Source organism: Mustela nigripes, chromosome X (assembly GCF_022355385.1).
Source record: "Mustela nigripes isolate SB6536 chromosome X, MUSNIG.SB6536, whole genome shotgun sequence".
Classification (NCBI taxonomy): domain Eukaryota; kingdom Metazoa; phylum Chordata; class Mammalia; order Carnivora; family Mustelidae; genus Mustela; species Mustela nigripes.
Genome location: NC_081575.1, coordinates 13,807,003 through 13,825,250, shown reverse-complemented (window position 1 = coordinate 13,825,250; position 18,248 = coordinate 13,807,003).

The window sequence follows — 18,248 nt, the reverse complement described above, 5'->3', positions numbered from 1 at the left end:
AACATTGGGGTGCATGTGCCCCTTCAGATCCATAATTTGTACCTTTAGGGTAAATACTCATTAGTGCAATCGCTGGGTCATAGGGTAGCTCTGTTTTCAACTTTTTGAGGAACCTCCATCCTGTTTTCCAGAGTGGCTGCACCAGCTTGCATTCCTACCAACAGTGGAGGAGGGTTTCCCTTTCTCCACATCATCACCAACATCTGTCGTTTCCTGACTTATTAATTTTAGCCATTCTGACTGGTATGAGGTGGTATCTTACTGTAGTTTTGATTTGTATTTCCCTGATGCTGAGGGATGTTGAGCACTTTTTCATGTGTCTGTTGGCCATTTGGATGTCTTCCTTGCAGAAATGTCTGTTCATGTCTTCTGCCCATTTCTTGATTGAATTGTTTGTTCTTTGGGTGTTGAGTTTGGTAAGTTCTTTATAGATTTTGGATACTAGCCCTTTATCTGATATGTCATTTGCGAATATCTTCTCTCATTCTGTCAGTTGTCTTTTGATTTTGTGGACTCATTCCTTTGCTGTGAAAAAGCTTTTGATCTTGATGAAGTCCCAATAGTTCATTTTTGCCCTTGCTTCCTTTGCCTGTGGTGATGTTTCTAGGAAGACGTTGCTGTGGCTGAGGTCAAAGAGGTTGTTGCCTGTGTTCTCCTCAAGGATTTTGATGGATTCCTTTCTCACATTTAGGTCTTTCATCCATTTTGAGTCTGTTTTCCTGCGTGGTGTAAGGAAATGATCCAGTTTTATTTTTCTGCCTGTGGCTGTCCAATTTTCCCAACACCATTTATTGAAGAGGCTGTCTTTTTTCCATTGGACATTCTTTCCTGCTTTGTCAAAGATTAGTTGGCCATAGAGTTGAGGGTTCATTTCTTTCTTTCTTTTTTTTTTTTTTTTAGATTTTATTTATTTATTTGACAGACAGAAATCACAAGTAGGCAGAGAGGCAGATCGAGAGAGAGGGAAGCAGGCTCCCTACTGAGCAGAAAGCCCGATGTGGGCCTCGATCCCAGGACCCTGAGATCATGACCTGAGCTGAAGGCAGAGGCCTTAAACCACTGAGCCACCCAGGCGCCCGAGGGTTCATTTCTGGTATCTTTATTCTGTTCCATTGATCTATGTGTCTGTTTTTGTGCCCGTATCATACTGTCTTGATGATTATGGCTTTGTAATAGAGCTTGAAGTCTGGAATTGTGATGCCACCAACTTTGGTTTTCTTTTTCAACATTCCTCTGACTATTCAGGGTCTTTTCTGGTTCTATATAAACTTTAGGACTATGTGTTCCATTTCTTTGAGAAAAAATGGATGGTATTTTGATAGGGATTGCATTAAATATGTAGATTGCTTTAGGTAGCATAGACATTTTCGCAGAATTCCTTCCAATCCATGAGCATAGAATGTTTTCCGATTTTTTTATGTCTTCCTCAATTTTTTCCATGAGTACTTTACAGTTTTCTGAGTACAGATTCTTTGCCTCTTTGGTTAGGTTTATTCCTAGGTATCTCCTGGTTTTGGGTGCAATTGTAAATGGGATCAACTCCTTAATTTCTATTTCTTCTGTATTGCTGTTGCTGTATGGAAATGCAACTGATTTCTGTACATTGATTTTATATCCTGACACTTTACTGAATTCCTATATGAATTCTAGCAGTTTTGGAGTGGAATCTTTCAGGTTTTCCACATAAAGTATCATATCACCTGCAGAGAGTGAGAGTCTGACTTCTTCTTTGCAGATTTGGATGCATCTTATTTCTTTTTGTTGTCTGATTGCTGAGGCTAGGGTTTTAGTACTATGTTGCATAGCAGTGGTGATAGTGGACATCCCTGCCATGTTCCTGGCCTTAGGGGAAAATCTCTCAGTTTTTCCCCATTGAGAATAACATTCACTGTGGGTTTTTCATAGATGGCTTTGATGATATTGAGCTATGTACCCTCTATCCCAACACTGTGAGGAGTTTTGATCAAGAAAGGGTGCTGTACTTTGTCAAATGCTTTTTCAGCATCTATTGAGATTATCATATGGTTCTTGTTCTTTCTTTTATTAATGTATTGTATCACATTGATTGATTTGTGGCTGTGGAACCAACCTTGCCGCCCAGGAATAAATCCCACTTGGTTGTGGTGAATAATCCTTTTAATGTATGGTTAGATCCTATTGGTTAGTATTTTGGTGAGAATTTTTGCATCCTTGTTCATCAAGGATATTGGTCTGTAGTTCTCCCTCTTAATGGGGTCTTTGTCTGGTTTAGGGATCAAGGTAATCCTGGCCTCATAGAATGAGTTTGGGAGTTTTCCTTCCATTTCTATTTCTTGGAACATTTTCAGGAGAATAGGTATTAATTCTTTAAATGTTTGGTAGAATTTGCCTGGGAAGCCTTCTGGCCCTGAGCTCTTATTTGGGAGATTTTTGATAAATGCTTTACTCTCCTTACTGGTTATGGGTCTGTTCAGGTTTTCTATTTCTTCCCGGTTCAGTTTCAGTAGTTTATATGTCTCTAGGAATGCATCCATTTCTTTCAGATTGTCAAATTTGCTGTAGTATATAGTTGCTCATAATATGTCCTTTTTTTTTTTTTTTAGGAAGGAAACTATTCCATGAAATTGGCATTTCCCCTGCCTTTTTTTTTTTTTTTTTTTAAGAGAGAGAGAGCATGAGCGGGGGCAGAGTGAGACAGTGAATCCCAAGCAGTCTCCCTGCCCAGCATAGAGCCCAGTGCAGGGATTGATCTCATGACCCTGATATCATGACTTGAGCTAAAACCAAGAGCCAAATGCTGAACTCACTGAGCCACCCTCTACTGGGTGGCTCTACCGCCCCTCTACTGGGTTATCTTAAGGCAAATCCTAGATACTGAACCATTTTATCCATAACTACTTGAGTATGTCTCTCTGAAAGATAAGGATTCCTCTCCTAAAATATAATCACAGGACTATTATTAGACCTAAAAAATGTAATGATAATTCCTACATATCACTAACTATTCAGATAGTGTTCATATTTGGACAAACTGGATTTTTTCATTGGTCCCCATTATCTTGCAGATCTTTGGGGATTTCCTGTAACCTTTATAATTTCAGCACCAATGATATAGAATAAAGTGGAAAATTTTATTCATCAGAAATTTTCCATGAGGATTCTTTGTGGTGGAAATAAAAAAAAGAGTGAGAGAGCAATTATGCTACCCAAGAGGATTTGTGCTTTTTGCCCCCACTGTTATTAAGAACAAAGCAGGGGACATGGAGCCACCATATTCTCTGGACATTTCTTGGTACAGTGAGGCCAGTGGTTGGGAGCATAGCACTGCTGGCCATTATGGGTTACAGAATAGGGTTGTTAGGTATAGCAAATAAAAATACAGTACATCTAATTAAATTTGAATTTCATGAAAACAGAAAATACTATTTTAGCCTACATTTGTCTCAAATATTTTGTGGAGCACACATATATCAATAGTCATTTGTTTGAAATTCCAGTTTTACTCTGTCATATATTTTACCTTGCAAGCTAAAGACAGATGGCAGATGGATTTTAGCAAAGGGGAAGAAAAAACTAGAAGAATTCATCAGGCTATTGTTTCTTTTTTTTTTTTTTAAGATTTATTTATTTATCCATTTTGAGGGGAGGAAGGGAGAGTGACAGAGAAACTCAAGCAGACTCCACACTGAATGTGGAGCCCAACTTGGGGCTCTGTCTCACAACCCTGAGATCATGATCTGAGCTGAAACCAAGAGCCAGATGCTCAACTAGCTGCACCACCCAGGCACCACAAGGCCATGGTTTCTTGATGAGTTGAGAGTACTTGTAGATGCTGAAGGTCATGGGAGAAATGGAGAGGACAGGAGTTTTTAAAGGTGTTGGGGGACTGGTTATAAATTATAGCCATTTTAATGCTTTTTGAAATATTTGAGTAAAATTCCAAATTACTTTTTGAAATGAATTTAGTTGATGAGTTCTATTTCTGTGAATGTGATACCACTCTAGGACTGAATCAAAATTCTCAATGTGATTTATTTATTTATTTATTTATTTAGTCTCCCCAGACAGAGTTGGGCTCCCTCGGGGTGGTTTCTAGGATGACTTTTCTTTTTTCTTTTATTTTCTTCTCCTTTCCTTTCCTTTTCTTTCTTTCTTTCTTTCTTCCTTCCTTTCTCTTTTCTGCAGAATCATAGTAAGGGAAACAAGACAGTAGTTTGATATTTGCTTAGACACCCTGAATGCTCTCAACTTTTCGAGAGCATTTTGCCCCTACAGTTCTCATCCCTGCCACAAACTTGGAATATGTGCATTCTCTATTTGTTCAGTGGCAAAAAGGAAAACTTTAGTCTGATTTCTATTTTTCCTATTCTGAAATGTACACCAAGAAAATAATTAATATAAAAGCACCAAGCATGCTTAATATAAATTCATTGGCAGGTCCAATTACTAGTTGGGATCTAGACAATTTGGCCAAGGTCTGAAATTCACAAATGGCCTCAAATGTAGGCTTTCCACAAGAGATTATACATACAGATGTATGTGTTATAAATTTTTAAAGCACCTCAATTCTTAGAAATCTATTTTGGCACTTCTTAATTTTTAATGTAAGTGGAACCTCAAAAATGGAAACAGTTGAAGAAGTGTCTCAGGACTCCCTTTATCTCCAACTTGGTTCTGCCATCAGTAAGGCAGAAAGATCATAGGAGATTGCTAAGTCTTTCTGTGCATTGTACTTAGTTTGTAAAAGTATTTTTTTAATTATGTTCAGTTAGCCACTGTATAGTACATCATTAGCTTTTGATGTAATGTTCAATGATTCATTAATTATGTATAACACCCAGTGCACATCACAACTCATGCCCTCCTTAATACCCATCACCCTGTTACCCCCTCCCCACACCCTAGTTTGCAAAAATCTTAGGTGTAACTCTTCATTTGTATAGCATTTTCACAGTTCATGAAGACTTTTCATGTTTGGTTCCATATCTCACTGGGTTCCCACAATAGTTCAGTGGGGTAAGTATGGCACTTACTCTTGGCTATATATCTAGTGGGTGGCAAAATCCAGACAAGGACCCAGTTTTTTGCTTCCTAGTTGATTTTCCCATTGTACCACACTGACTAGGCCTACAGAATAAGAAAATAACATATTTAATACATTCTTACTCTCAGATACATTTGACAATTGTGGACTTAGATGTTTGTTAATTGCAGCTTACTTTCTCCCATATTTTAAAGATTTCCTTTCCCATCAGAGGGCCATTCCCAGAAACATTCATGAAGAAGCAATATATTCCAAACAACGCATTCGCTAGCCATTTCCTCTTTGGAATATATTTTTCAGACCTTTGCTTCATTATGAAATGTCTAGCCAGTTGCTGAATGCCATTCAAAATGAAAAGTTCATCATTTTTCTGGCTGTGCTATCTTTAGAATAATTGGAAGCAAGAATGATGCAAAAATTGAATAAACTTATCTAGGTAATGCACCTGCTTTTCATGTTTTAATGTCACTTATCAGGACTTTAGAGTGAAAGACCTCACCAATGGAATGGGTGTTTTTCTACAGAAAAAATTTTTTTAATTTAGGTAAAAGAGTTTTAAGGAAATAAAATAATACATTAACATAAAATTCTCTTGAAGAAATGAAAGAATTTCTCTGAAGAGCTGATTTTGTTTTAAAATTCTTTTCTTATTGGCATTTCAATCTGAATTCCCATTGGAGTGTTTTTTTTTAATTGTGTTATGTCAGTGTCCATACAATACATCATTAGTAGTGTTCCAAGATTCACTGATTACTATAACACCCAGTGCTCCATACAATACATGCCATTGGAGTGTTAAAAGCTATTGAATGACAGTTATAGCTCACGGCAGTAAGTCACTGGTTCACAGCACTTCAGAACATCATCTACCACTGTTAAGGAAGGGGCAGTTTCTTAGATGCTAGTACATAAATCTAGGATTAGAGGTCTCTGGTTCATTATCCACTGAATTAAGGCTAACCTTTCTAGATAGAGAAGAGAAACCCTGGTTATTTAGTTCCTAAACAGTGGGGGTAGGGATAGGGTAGGGAAGAGCTGCCATAGAGTTAATCAACACTTATGGTAGTTGATTGGAGTAGGCAAAGTATAGCAGAGGGACACTATGGGATGTGGGTTGATTATGTGGAGCATGGGACTAACCAACTACTGGATTCCAAATTTGAACTTTAACATCATAGTGGGGAGGGAGGAAGGAACAAATATTAAATCTCTATCCTAGCTGTATGGTCAGTATTATTCTTGGTTGGTTCTGGTGATTGATAAATAGGCCTCCATTTGTTAGAAAAGGAGTATTTTTAAATATGCTCCTAGCTTAAAATTTTGTCTTGGTCCTCTACTGAAATATCCACTTAGTCATCAGGATGTTACCAAGGAAGGAAACAAAGTATAACACACTTATCCTCATTACTGAAAGGATAATAGCGATGCCCAATATATCATGGATAGAGGAGGAAATTGGATTCTATTCCTAATCCATTGTTAATGACTTAAGTTCACAAAAATACTTAGTCTTCATTATACCTATTTTTGTGTTAATTGTGGAAGCAATGAGGTAAGTCTTCCTGTGAGAACCAATTATCTTACATGACACCTTTTAATTCTGTAATTCATTGATTTTCCAGAAGTTGAGAATTTGAAACCAAGTTTGGCAGTGAGCAGTTAACTTAATTATAATTGTCTTAGCTTAATGGCAATAGTGAATGGCTTCAGAATCTTCAAGAATATAATAGGCAGTCATCACAACTGGATATAGATATTTATCTGACCTTAAGGACTAGGCCAACTGATAACTCTGGTTATAGTTCAATCATTTATTGAGCACCTATTACATGCCAAGCACATCTCTAAATGTTTCTCTATATACAGGTTTCGTAGTAGGGAGAGGGAACAATAAGCACCTCTTTAAATACAGTTAAACCATGTGAAAGAAGAGCAAGAAGGTTGAATCTCATCAAAAGCAAGGTGATTTGCAAGCCACCAGTTGGATTCAATCAACTGTTAATAGGCTATTTTCAGAATAACTAAATGCAACCAGTTGACTTAAGGTTACACACATTCTGACTGGAGGTCAACTGTTTGGTGTAGAAATAGCCTACTTTCTTTCTGGTTCTTTAGATTATTTTTTTACATTCCAAACAGAGCAGGAAAATGCCTTTTAACCTGATTACATGATATAAAAGCAGTCTTAAAGTTTCTGATGATTTCTGGAAAATATATGCAAAACATAAATATTCTAGGGGTGTCTGGGTGGCTCAATTGGTTAAGCGTCCAACTTTTGATTTCAGCTCAGGTCATTATCTCAGGGGTCTGTTTGAGATTCTCTCTCTCCCTCTACTTCTGCCTTCACTCATGCTCTCTCTCTCGCTCGCTCTCTCAAAATAAATAAATAAAATCTTTAAAAAGACAAAAACATAAATATTCTATCTCAATGAGATATTTGTTTTGTGCTGAAATACTTTATTACATGTGATTTTGTTTATTGTGAAAGAATAATTTTCATGTTGAAATACTGAAGTTAATGCATGGGAATAAGAGTATTTCCCCAAGTGCTCTTAAAAAACACTGACTTGGGGCCTACTTTTGAGTTCAGCACTCTGACAGGCACTGCATACTAGAGAGGTTAATTTTCCTTATTGGTGCCTTCAGTGATCAGTTAAGTGAAGCATCTGGGATTATATTTATTATTATGTTTTTCAGATAGATAATAGAGAAAGCACTCATTCTATTTGATAGAGAAAAGAAGTATAATTAACCTTGGAAATAGTTATTCCTTTTAATAACTCCTACTTTCTTTCTGAGGATTGAGAGGCCACAGATAATTATTCTAACAGATCCCTGTCTCTGTCTTACTAGGGAGAGCTCACTGGGCTGGAGTTTGGAATTGAGCAAAGGGGGCTAGGATACATCCATATTAGAAAAAGAGTAGAGAACCTTAGTATGTGGAATGGGGTTTAAAGCTCATTCTTCTTACTTCATTGAACAGTTAGGAAAAGTGAGATCCAAGGGGAGAAAAAAACTTGCGTGCAATAAACCAGCAATCAGTAAGAGAATTGGACTAGAACCTGAGTTTCTGATCTCTCTGTAAGTGCTCTTTTATTTAACAACACTCACAGTGGTAAAATTGAGATATATCTGACCAGTGTGTGGAGCTCTTCTTATTTGTTGAAGAATGAGACCATGCATCTGGGAATTATCACATCTGGATATTATTTATTATTTAAGAAGTCCTCAAGCAGTAGTCATTTTTACCTTCAGAATGACTGGCTTACTGTACTCTAGGTCAGGAAGTCATTGAAATGGACACATGCTAGAGAAGAGTAAAAGAACAATCATCAATCTCTGAAAGAGAAAGCTTTTTGGGGGGGGGGATGGAACTGGAAGTATAGGAATAGGGGAAGTAGAAACACTTGAGAAATTTTCTGTTCTCCATCTTTCCTGTCCCAGTTGTTCACAAGGAAAATCTAATCCTAAATTTCTAGACGTTTCTCTGATAACCAAAGAACCAGACACAGTCTTGGTGCTCTTCTAGGTGCCAGGAAAACAAGTCCTTCAACTTTCCAAAGTTTTCTAGCAATGAAGGGGAAATAAAATAACTCATTCTGATGAACATCAACTAAGTGCTCCTTCTCTGGGTAATTGGCTTCCTGGAAGGTGAATAGGCCTTCATTTAGCAATCCAAGGCCAAGTGAGTACTAGCCAAGAGAAAATGAAATGTAACACATTTAGTGCTAAATTAAAGACAGGATCCACAAGCTGAGAGACCACATGAATCAGAGACGTGAATCATGAAGTCTGTTCTGTTTGTGGCAAATTGGCCCTGAAGACAAATAAAAAATCAATCATTAATTTTCACACTTCGCTTTTGATAGACTTTTTCATTTGAAGGCAAATACTATTATAATAACAAAAATGACACCTTATAACTTTACTCTGTAAAGTGCTTCCTGTCTACTACTCATAATTTTAATTTCTTTAAATTCAGAGAGAAGAGTAGGACTTTTAAAAATTGATCCAAAATGACAAGTCAAAGAAAATTCAAAGAGGTATTAAAGCTTCAGCTTTATAGTTTCTAGCATAGAGTGATTATGTTTAAATCAGTATAGATGACATTGATCAGAATTTAGAAATTTCTATGATTTGTTTGGGGTGATGCTGGCTGAGAAATGGTAATGTGTAGCCTTGTGAACTGTGATATAAAAGTTCAAAGTAACTTGTGTGTTTTTCAAGGGTACATTAGTTCAACAGTCAGCAGTAACTGACTACCTCCTAGTCAGTCATCACATGTGCTAAATTCTGAAGATTCATATTTGAATAAGACATTGCCCATGTCTTTGAGAGAGGAAGGACCTTCATGGTAGAAAGAAGAGTGGATAGAGAGGCCCAGAGATATGAGGCATCATGGTCTGATGAAATACTAGAGTTCAGGGCCTCTGGGTGACTCAGTTGGTTAGGCATCCAACTCTTGCTCTCAGCTCAGGTCTTGATCTCAGGGTTGTGAATTCAAGCTCTGTGTTGGGCTCCATGCTGGGTGTGGAGCCTATTTTAGAAAAAAGAAATACTAGAGTTCACTGTGGGCAGATCATAGAATATAATTGTGGGGGTAGGGGCGGTGAAGGAGTAACAAAGGATGAATCTAGGGCCAGATCATGGAGAGACTTATGGATTACACTGAAGCACCTAGACCTCAAGCTTTAATTCAAAGGAGCATCATTAAGGGGTTTCAATATGGAGAGTGACATGATCTGGGTTCTCCTTAGCAGAAAGACCACTCAGGTGACCTGTGGATGACAAATTGGAGAGAGAGTGAGTTTGGAGATTACAGTAATAATCCAGTAGAGAGATGAGGACTTGAGCAATGGCCGTAGCAATAGAGATGAACAAGAGAGAACAGATTTGTTGTGCTTGGTGGGTAAAATCAGAAAATACTGATGATTAAATAGGGCGGTTGAGAATAGTGTCAAGATATCAAGGTAACCCAGTAAGTGGTACCATGTCCAAATATCAATTCTTTATCTTACCCCCACATCTGTTCCTGGTTCAGTCTAATTTGTCTCAGTAAATGGCAACCAGCTTTCAAGTTACTCAGCTTCAAAGCATGAACTCATCCTTGATTTCTCTCATTCCCCACATCCCATCTGGCAGTTAAATTTTGTTTGTTCTACCTTCAAAACACATACAGAATATGACCATTTCTCACCAGCCTCACTGCTTTCACCCTATCCCAAGCCATTATCGTCTCTTACCTGGACTATTACAATGGGCTCTTGACTTTATTTTTGTCTTTACTGCTACTCCAGAATATATTCTCCAACAAATCATCCAGAGTAGTTCATTTAAATATATGCCATTTGTATGTCTTCATTGGAGAAGTGTCTGTTCATATCTTCTGCCAATTTTTTGATATGACTATCCGTTTTGTGTGTGTTGAGTTTGAGAAGTTCTTTATAGATCCTGGATATCAACCTTTTGTCTGTAATGTGGAGCATAACAAATAGCATGGAGGACAAGGGGAGATGGAGAGGAGAAGGGAGTTGGGGGAAATTGGAAGGGGAGGTGAACCATGAGAGACTATGGACTCTGAAAAACAATCTGAGGGTTTTGAAGGGGTGGGGGGTATTGGAGAGGGCACGGATTGCATAGAGCATTGGGTGTGGTGCAAAAACAATGAATACTGTTAAGCTGAAAATAAATTTAAAAAAATATATATGCCAATCTAACTGAGCCATTATTCTAATTTCCAGTTTACAAAAATACAGGTGATGAAGGAATGAGTTAAATGGCACAAGAAAACAAGCAGACAAAGCTCTTCAGGATAACTGGGTCTTGTTCTTCAATAAATTAATGCCACAGAAAAAAAGAATGGGGTTAGAGGGCTGTTCTATATGAAAAGTTATGTAAGCAGCCTAACAATCAAATGCAATGTATGGTACTTGACTTAATTTCGGTTTAAATAAAACCACTATAAAGGAAATTATAGGGACAGTTAGGCAAATACCATTATCAACTGGGGATTAGAATTGCTAGTTTGGGTAGGTATGATAATACATATAGTGATTATCTGGGAAAAAAAATTTTTTTAAATTTCTTTTCAGCGTAACAGAATTCATTGTTTTTGTACCACACCCAGTGCTCCATGGAATACGTGCCCTCCTAATACCCACCACCTGGTTCCCCCAACCTCCCACCCCCTGCTCCTTCAAAACCCTCAGATTGTTTTTCAGAGTCCATAGTCTCTCATGGTTCACCTCCCCTTCCAATTTCTCCCAACTCCCTTCTCCTCTCCATCTCCCCTTGTCCTCTATGCTATTTGTTATGCTCCACAAATAAGTGAAACCATATGATAATTGACTCTCTCTGCTTGACTTATTTCACTCAGCATCATCTCTTCCAGTCCCATCCATGTTGATACAAAAGTTGGGTATTCATCCTTTCTGATGGAGGCATAATACTCCATAGTGTATATGGACCACATCTTCCTTATCCATTCGTCCGTTAAAGGGCATCTCGGTTCTTTCCACAGTTTGGCGACCGTGGCCATTGCTGCTATAAACATTGGGGTACAGATGGCCGTTCTTTTCACTACATCTGTATATTTGGGGTAAATACCCAGTAGTGCAATTGCAGGGTCATAGGGAAGCTCTATTTTTAATTTCTTAAGGAATCTCCACACTGTTCTCCAAAGTGGCTGCACCAACTTGCATTCCCACCAACAGTGTAAGAGAGTTACCCTTTCTCCACATCCTCTCCAGCACACGATGTTTCCTGTCTTGCTCATTTTGGCCATTCTAACTGGTGTAAGGTGGTATCTCAATGTGGTTTTAATTTGAATCTCCCTGATGGCTAGTGAAAGCTCACAGCCTTCCCGTTGAGATCAGGAACACGACAAGGATGCCCACTCTCACCACTCTTGTTCAACATAGTATTAGAAGTCCTAGCAACAGCAATCAGACAACAAAGAGAAATAAAAGATATCTAAATTGGCAATGAAGAAGTCAAACTCTCTCTCTTCGCAGATGACATGATACTTTATATGGAAAACCCCAAAGACTCCACCACCAAACTACCAGAACTCATACAGCAATTCAGTACCATGGCAGGAATACAAAGTCAATGTACAGAAATCAGTGGCTTTCTTATACACTAACAATGAAAATACAGAAAGGGAAATTAGAGAATCAATTCCATTTACTATAGCACCAAGAACCATAAGATACCTGGGAATAAACCTAACCAAAGAGGTAAAGGATCTGTACTCGAGGAACTACAGAACACTCGTGAAAGAAATGGAAGACACAAAAAGATGGAAGACCATTCCATGCTCTTGGATCGGAAGAATAAACATTGTTAAAGTATCTATACTGCCTAGAGCAATCTATACTTTTAATGCCATTCTGATCAAAATTCCACCGGTATTGTTCAAAGAGCTGGAGCAAATAATCCTAAAATTTGTATAGAATCAGAAGAGACCCCGAATTGCTAAGGAAATGTTGAAAAACAAAAACAAAACTGGCGGCATCATGTTACCTGATTTTTAGCTTTACTACAAAGCTGTGATCACCAAGACAGCATGGTACTGGCATAAAAATAGATACATAGACCAGTGGAACAGAGTAGAGAGCCCAGATATGGACCCTTAACTCTATGGTCAAATAATCTTCGACAAAGCAGGAAAAAATATACAGTGGAAAAAAGACAGTCTCTTCAATAAATGGTGCTGTGATGGGCGCCTGGGTGGCTCAGTGGGTTAAGCCGCTGCCTTCGGCTCAGGTCATGATCTCAGGGTCCTGGGATCGAGTCCCGCATGGGGCTCTCTGCTCAGCAGGGAGCCTGCTTCCTTCTCTCTCTCTCTCTGCCTGCCTCTCAGTGTACTTGTAATTTCTCTCTGTCAAATAAATAAATAAAATCTTTAAAAAAAAATAAATAAATGGTGCTGTGAAAATTGGACAGCTATATGTAGAAGAATGACCATTCTTCTTCTAAGACCATTCTCTTACACCGTACACAAAGATAAACTCAAAATGGATAAAAGACCTCAATGTGAGACAGGAATCCATCAGAATCCTAGAGGAGAACATAGGCCGTAACCTCTTCAATATCAGCCACAGCAACTTCTTTCAAGATATGTCTCCAAAGGCAAAGGAAACAAAAGCAAAAATGAACTTTGGGGACTTCACCAAGATCAAAAGCTTCTGCCCAGCTTTTGAAGATATTTGGAGAAGATATTTGCAATATCTTTTGAAGATATTTGGAGAAGATATTTGCAAATGACAGTACAGACAAAAGGTTGATATCCAGGATCTATAAAGAACTTCTTAAACTCAACACGCACAAAACAGATAATCATATCAAAAAACGGGCAGAAGATATGAACAGACACTTCTCCAATGAAGACATACAAATGGCTATTAGACACATGAAAAAATGTTTTGTTTTTTAAAGAGATGTACACTGAAGTATTTGGGGATAAAAGGTCATGATATCTATACGTTAAAATACTTCAACAAATAAAGTATGTATGAAGTAAATATAGCATAATGTTAATATATGTTGATTCTAGGTAATGGGTATATAGATAATTGTATTATCCCTTTTACTGTATATTTAAAAAATTTTATGAGTCAAGAAAGGTATGTTATTGATGGGTAGTCTTCTTTAAAAAACCTGCAGCAGTTTCCCATCCCACTCAGAACAAAATTCAATCTTTTTACTATGATCTGACCTTCACTAATTCTCTGATCCCACCTTCTACCACTCTCCCCCTCATTTACTCTGTTCCAAGAACAACTGTACCTTTTGCCAAATACAGTCCTACCTCCTGGCCTTTGCATTTGCTTTTCTAGTTGCCTGGATCACTCTTCTCTCAGATGTGCACATGGCTCACAGTTGCTCTTTATTTATGTTCCTGTTTTCCTTAATAGTGAAACTTTTCTAGACCATCCTTTACAAAATACCCCTTCATTCAGTTCTCCTTGTGCCCTTACCTGGCTTTATTTTTCCTCTTGACACTTAGCACCTGACATAATATGTTTGTTTATTATCTGCCTCTCCCCAAGCCACTCCAGCGCATACCAGAATGTAAGCTTGTATGAGCAAGAGTTTACCTGTTATGTTTTTACTGCAGTAGTTAGCAAATGTACAGGGGTGGAATTGGTATTTGTTGAGTGAAATTATGAGTCGGAAAAGCTGGTTTGGTGGAAAGACTAAGTTGAGTTCAGGACATCAGGACACATTGACTTTCAGAACCTGTGGCATATATAAGTGGAAATGTCTTATTCTGTATTTAGGTCGGGTAAGTTGTGGTTTCAGGTTTTGCAAGGGGAGGGAGGGAAAATAAATAAGTTTGCATCTGCTAGATTCTGTTTTTTCATTAAAGAAAGAGGTAGTGTCATCAACTGAAAATAACACACAGATGAACATTAAAATGATGGAAGTTGATGGCCTCTCATTTTATGTACTTTCTTAAGTGAGGAAAAGTAAAGGAAAGAACCAAGGTTAAAGTTTTTGGGAAAAGTAATATTAAGGGGCAGGCAGGCCAAGAAGAGATGAGGGGAAAAAAAACCTCGTCTGTTCCAAGATATGAACACAGATAAGGGAAACAACCAGGATAATCTGGTGTTATGTAAACTAAGGGATATAGGAGTTTTAAAAAGAGATAAAAACCAAATGACCTAGCATTGGCCAGGCAAAGGGAAGATAGATGGTAGCCACTGTAGAGAATGGCCGAATCAATATTTTGTACAAGTGAAACTAATATAGCATAGTATGTCCATTAAGCTTGAATAATAACAAAGGATGGGTAGTATCCATATGTAGGACAGTATGAAGGCAAATGGAGAAAGCTTAAGTGGAGTGTTGGAGGCTTAATATCAGGAAAGGAGGAGAGAGAGAGAGAGAAAGAGCCGAAGTAGGTGACTCTTACAGAAGATTTGCCGAGAAGCGAAGAAGGGAGAGCGCGACTTGGGCTGTGAGGCCGGACACAGCACCGACGGACATTTCTTTGGGATTAGCAGGCATTTCAACATACTTCTATGCTGAAGGTAAGAAGGTCATAGAAAGAAATAGAAAATCAAGTACTGAGAGAAAACATACAGAGGAGCCAGATTCAGGAAGAAGCAGCAGGTGGCACAGCTGAAGAGGGAGAGAGACAGCCCTGCTCATGCAACAGGGAAGATGAATAGTTGAGACTGAGAGAACTTTGCAGGGGAATCCTGGGAAGATGAAGGATTTCACTCCAGTGGAACCAATATTGATGATACAAGAACCTGGGAGGGAGGGAGTTAGGAATTGGGTAGAAAACTTGACAACGAATTGGAGAAACAGGGATAAACTCATAATAAGTAAAAGGATTGATATGCCCTATGAAGGACTCCAATGAGGTAAGACATCAGGGATTTGGAGAGGCATTCATCTGTACCATTTTATGAGGTTTTCTTCTCCAACCCTCTCTAAAAATGGGGAAGGCTGGTTGTGTGCTAAGAATGCTTAGGGCAGATACACAGCAGCAGGGGGCAGTATTGCGTTGTGGTTAAGAGTAAAGGTCTTCATCACAAGCATGGCTTGGAGTCCTGGTTCGGCTGCTTACCAAAGTGTGTTAGCTTGGACAGTCTGTTTATCCTCTCAGAAACTTCAGTTCCTCATCTTTACAATAGGGCAATAATAGTAACTACTTCATTGTGGGTAAAATACGATGGAAGAATCGATGTAAATTGCCAGACACTTAGACTTCAATAAATCTTAGCTAAACACAAAAGAAAACTAAAACAGGGGTAGGAGGTTGTTAGGAGGACTGATGAACCAGAAATTCATGCCATTGACCATGGGCTCCAGGCAGCACTGGAAAGAAAGTGAGACTCTGCGGCCCTACTAAACTAGAAGCTGATGAAGGAGTCGAGAGAACGAAGTCTTTTAGTGATGGGGAAGAGCAGTAGTAAAGGGAGTGAGAGAGCTGTATAAAAGGTAACTCTGAGACTGGTATTCACATCGGAGATTTAAGAGATGGAATATTTCTTGGAAAATACAAAGTCCAGGTTGTGGTCTTATACAGTTAATGTTGATGATAATAGGAGTCTCTGAGAGTGAGAGATTTGGGAATTGGAAACTGGGTGGACATTAAGGGATGCTACACATTTCATGTAGGTCATCAGGGTCTAATGTTTCACTTTGGAGCACTTTTTCCTGGAATGGAAAATGATCATCATGAAGGAATGATCTAGCTCGTGTTACCTAAAATTCTCATTAGACTTACTGACAAATCACACAAAATCAATTAATTTAGAATGATAAATAAAAGTTACAAGGAATCTGAAATATCCCTGTTGGCCAAATAAACCCAGTCTCCTTCTAGAAGGGAGATCACACAATCTAAAGGTGGCTTGGTGAGGATGATGTCCTAGTTGAAACAGGATGCAGAAAGGTCATAAACAGTGATGATGAATGAGCGCTCCCTCCACCCCAAGTGCCTCCAAATCAGATGTTAAACAGTCAGGGTACTATCTCCCTCGACATAGCTAGAGACAATTGCTCTCCAGCTGGTACTTGTTATTACATCATCCTTCCCATTTTAATAGATTTGTAGAGCCTGTTATAACTTCCAAGTTGATAACTTATTTTACACTGATTGCATTGAAGTTTGGCTGCTTCCTAGGAAGACACTTTAATCTTATTAGTAGTATGTCATCCTGCTGGATGGGTAACTTTGGGGAAAGCTGCTTCCACTCACTGGCAAGTTTCCAGAAGGAAAGATTCCTTTTCTCATTTTTTCCTGTTCCGTCCTTTTTACTCTTTCTTGTCCACTTTGGTTCCACATCTAAGCTATTTTCAGCCTCCAGGAGACTGTTCACAAGCCAGTGAAATGTATATAAATGGAACAGATGTTCATGATGTGTAGTTTTCCATGAAAGTCATTGTTTGCCTATTCCTTTCAAATGCCAAAACAGGAAACATCCAAGTTGTAAAATGTAAGAGTTTCAATGTTCAGATGAATCTTTCCCAGACAGTTTTCATGGGGAAAGCCTTTTTTTGTAGCTAATATGTCAGTTAACACCCAATCATCAAATCATTAGAGATGGCCTCGTTCAATTTCTACATTCTGTACTTAATGAAACAAATCCATAAAAGTTAGACTCCTTTCCCAAGGTCATACAGCCAGGTCAGCTTCAGTTTAGGACCAACAATAGAGTGCCAAGGGCTATTAAATTTATATGTGGGGGAACTTGTAACTTTCATCTTTCCCTTCAAATCAGGGCCATCTAAATTCTTCTGGACAAGCATTCCTCAATCAATGTTTTCTACTGAACATCCAGGTATTAGAAAAAAAAAATCATGCCATCAATCATGTTGAATATAGCAATTGTCAGCACCCTCAACCCATGTCCAAAGGAGTCTAAAAGAAAAGCAGCTGAAAGAGGTAGACATACTAACATATACGTCACATACCTTTGTGTTGCTTTAAAAACACATGTGTATACAGATCATCATGTCCAATCCAGACATCAAGAGAACCCTGCGCAGATCCGATATTTAGGAAGAAAGAGTAAAGGTAATCACACTGCTCCAGATGAATAGAGAAAAGCTTCATTAACGTGGATTTTGATTAAGTCCGTCATTCAGGCTGTGCCTGCTACATACCACAGCTGCTGATCTCACTAAAATGTATGAATCAAGACACATTTAGTTTTCTTTAACTGAAAGGGAGAAAAGGTTGCCCTTTGAATCTGGTTATTTTCATCCTGCACACTCTGGCTTCCAGTATTGGCTCCCAAAGAAACCAACTGAGCAGCCTTCCCAGTGCCAGCAGAGGGAGCTCAAAGCCAAGTCGCGAAGCGGCAGCAATGCGCAGGAGAATGAGGGCTTTTGGAGGTGGGTGGGAGCGTGCTCAGGGAGGTGCATCATTCCGAAGAAAGACAGCAGCAAAAATAATTGCCAAAAAAAGTGCAGAGATGACATAAATGAAGCCAAGTTTGGGAATCTATTAAAAGGGTCATTTTTCAACACCCACATTTACCCCTCCCACTTCCATCTGCTGATCAAAATGAATTCAACAAGGTAATATTAACATCCTTTTCCAGACAAACAGAGGGAGTAGCTAAGCAATTTGGGGAACTTTCTACTTGATTCCTTTAACCATTGCTCCAAAACAGATATTAAAATGTTGCTCTACAAGATCCAATTAATTAATTATAGATTAACTTGAGGCTGGTTTTACCGCACAGTGAGTCTCCATCCA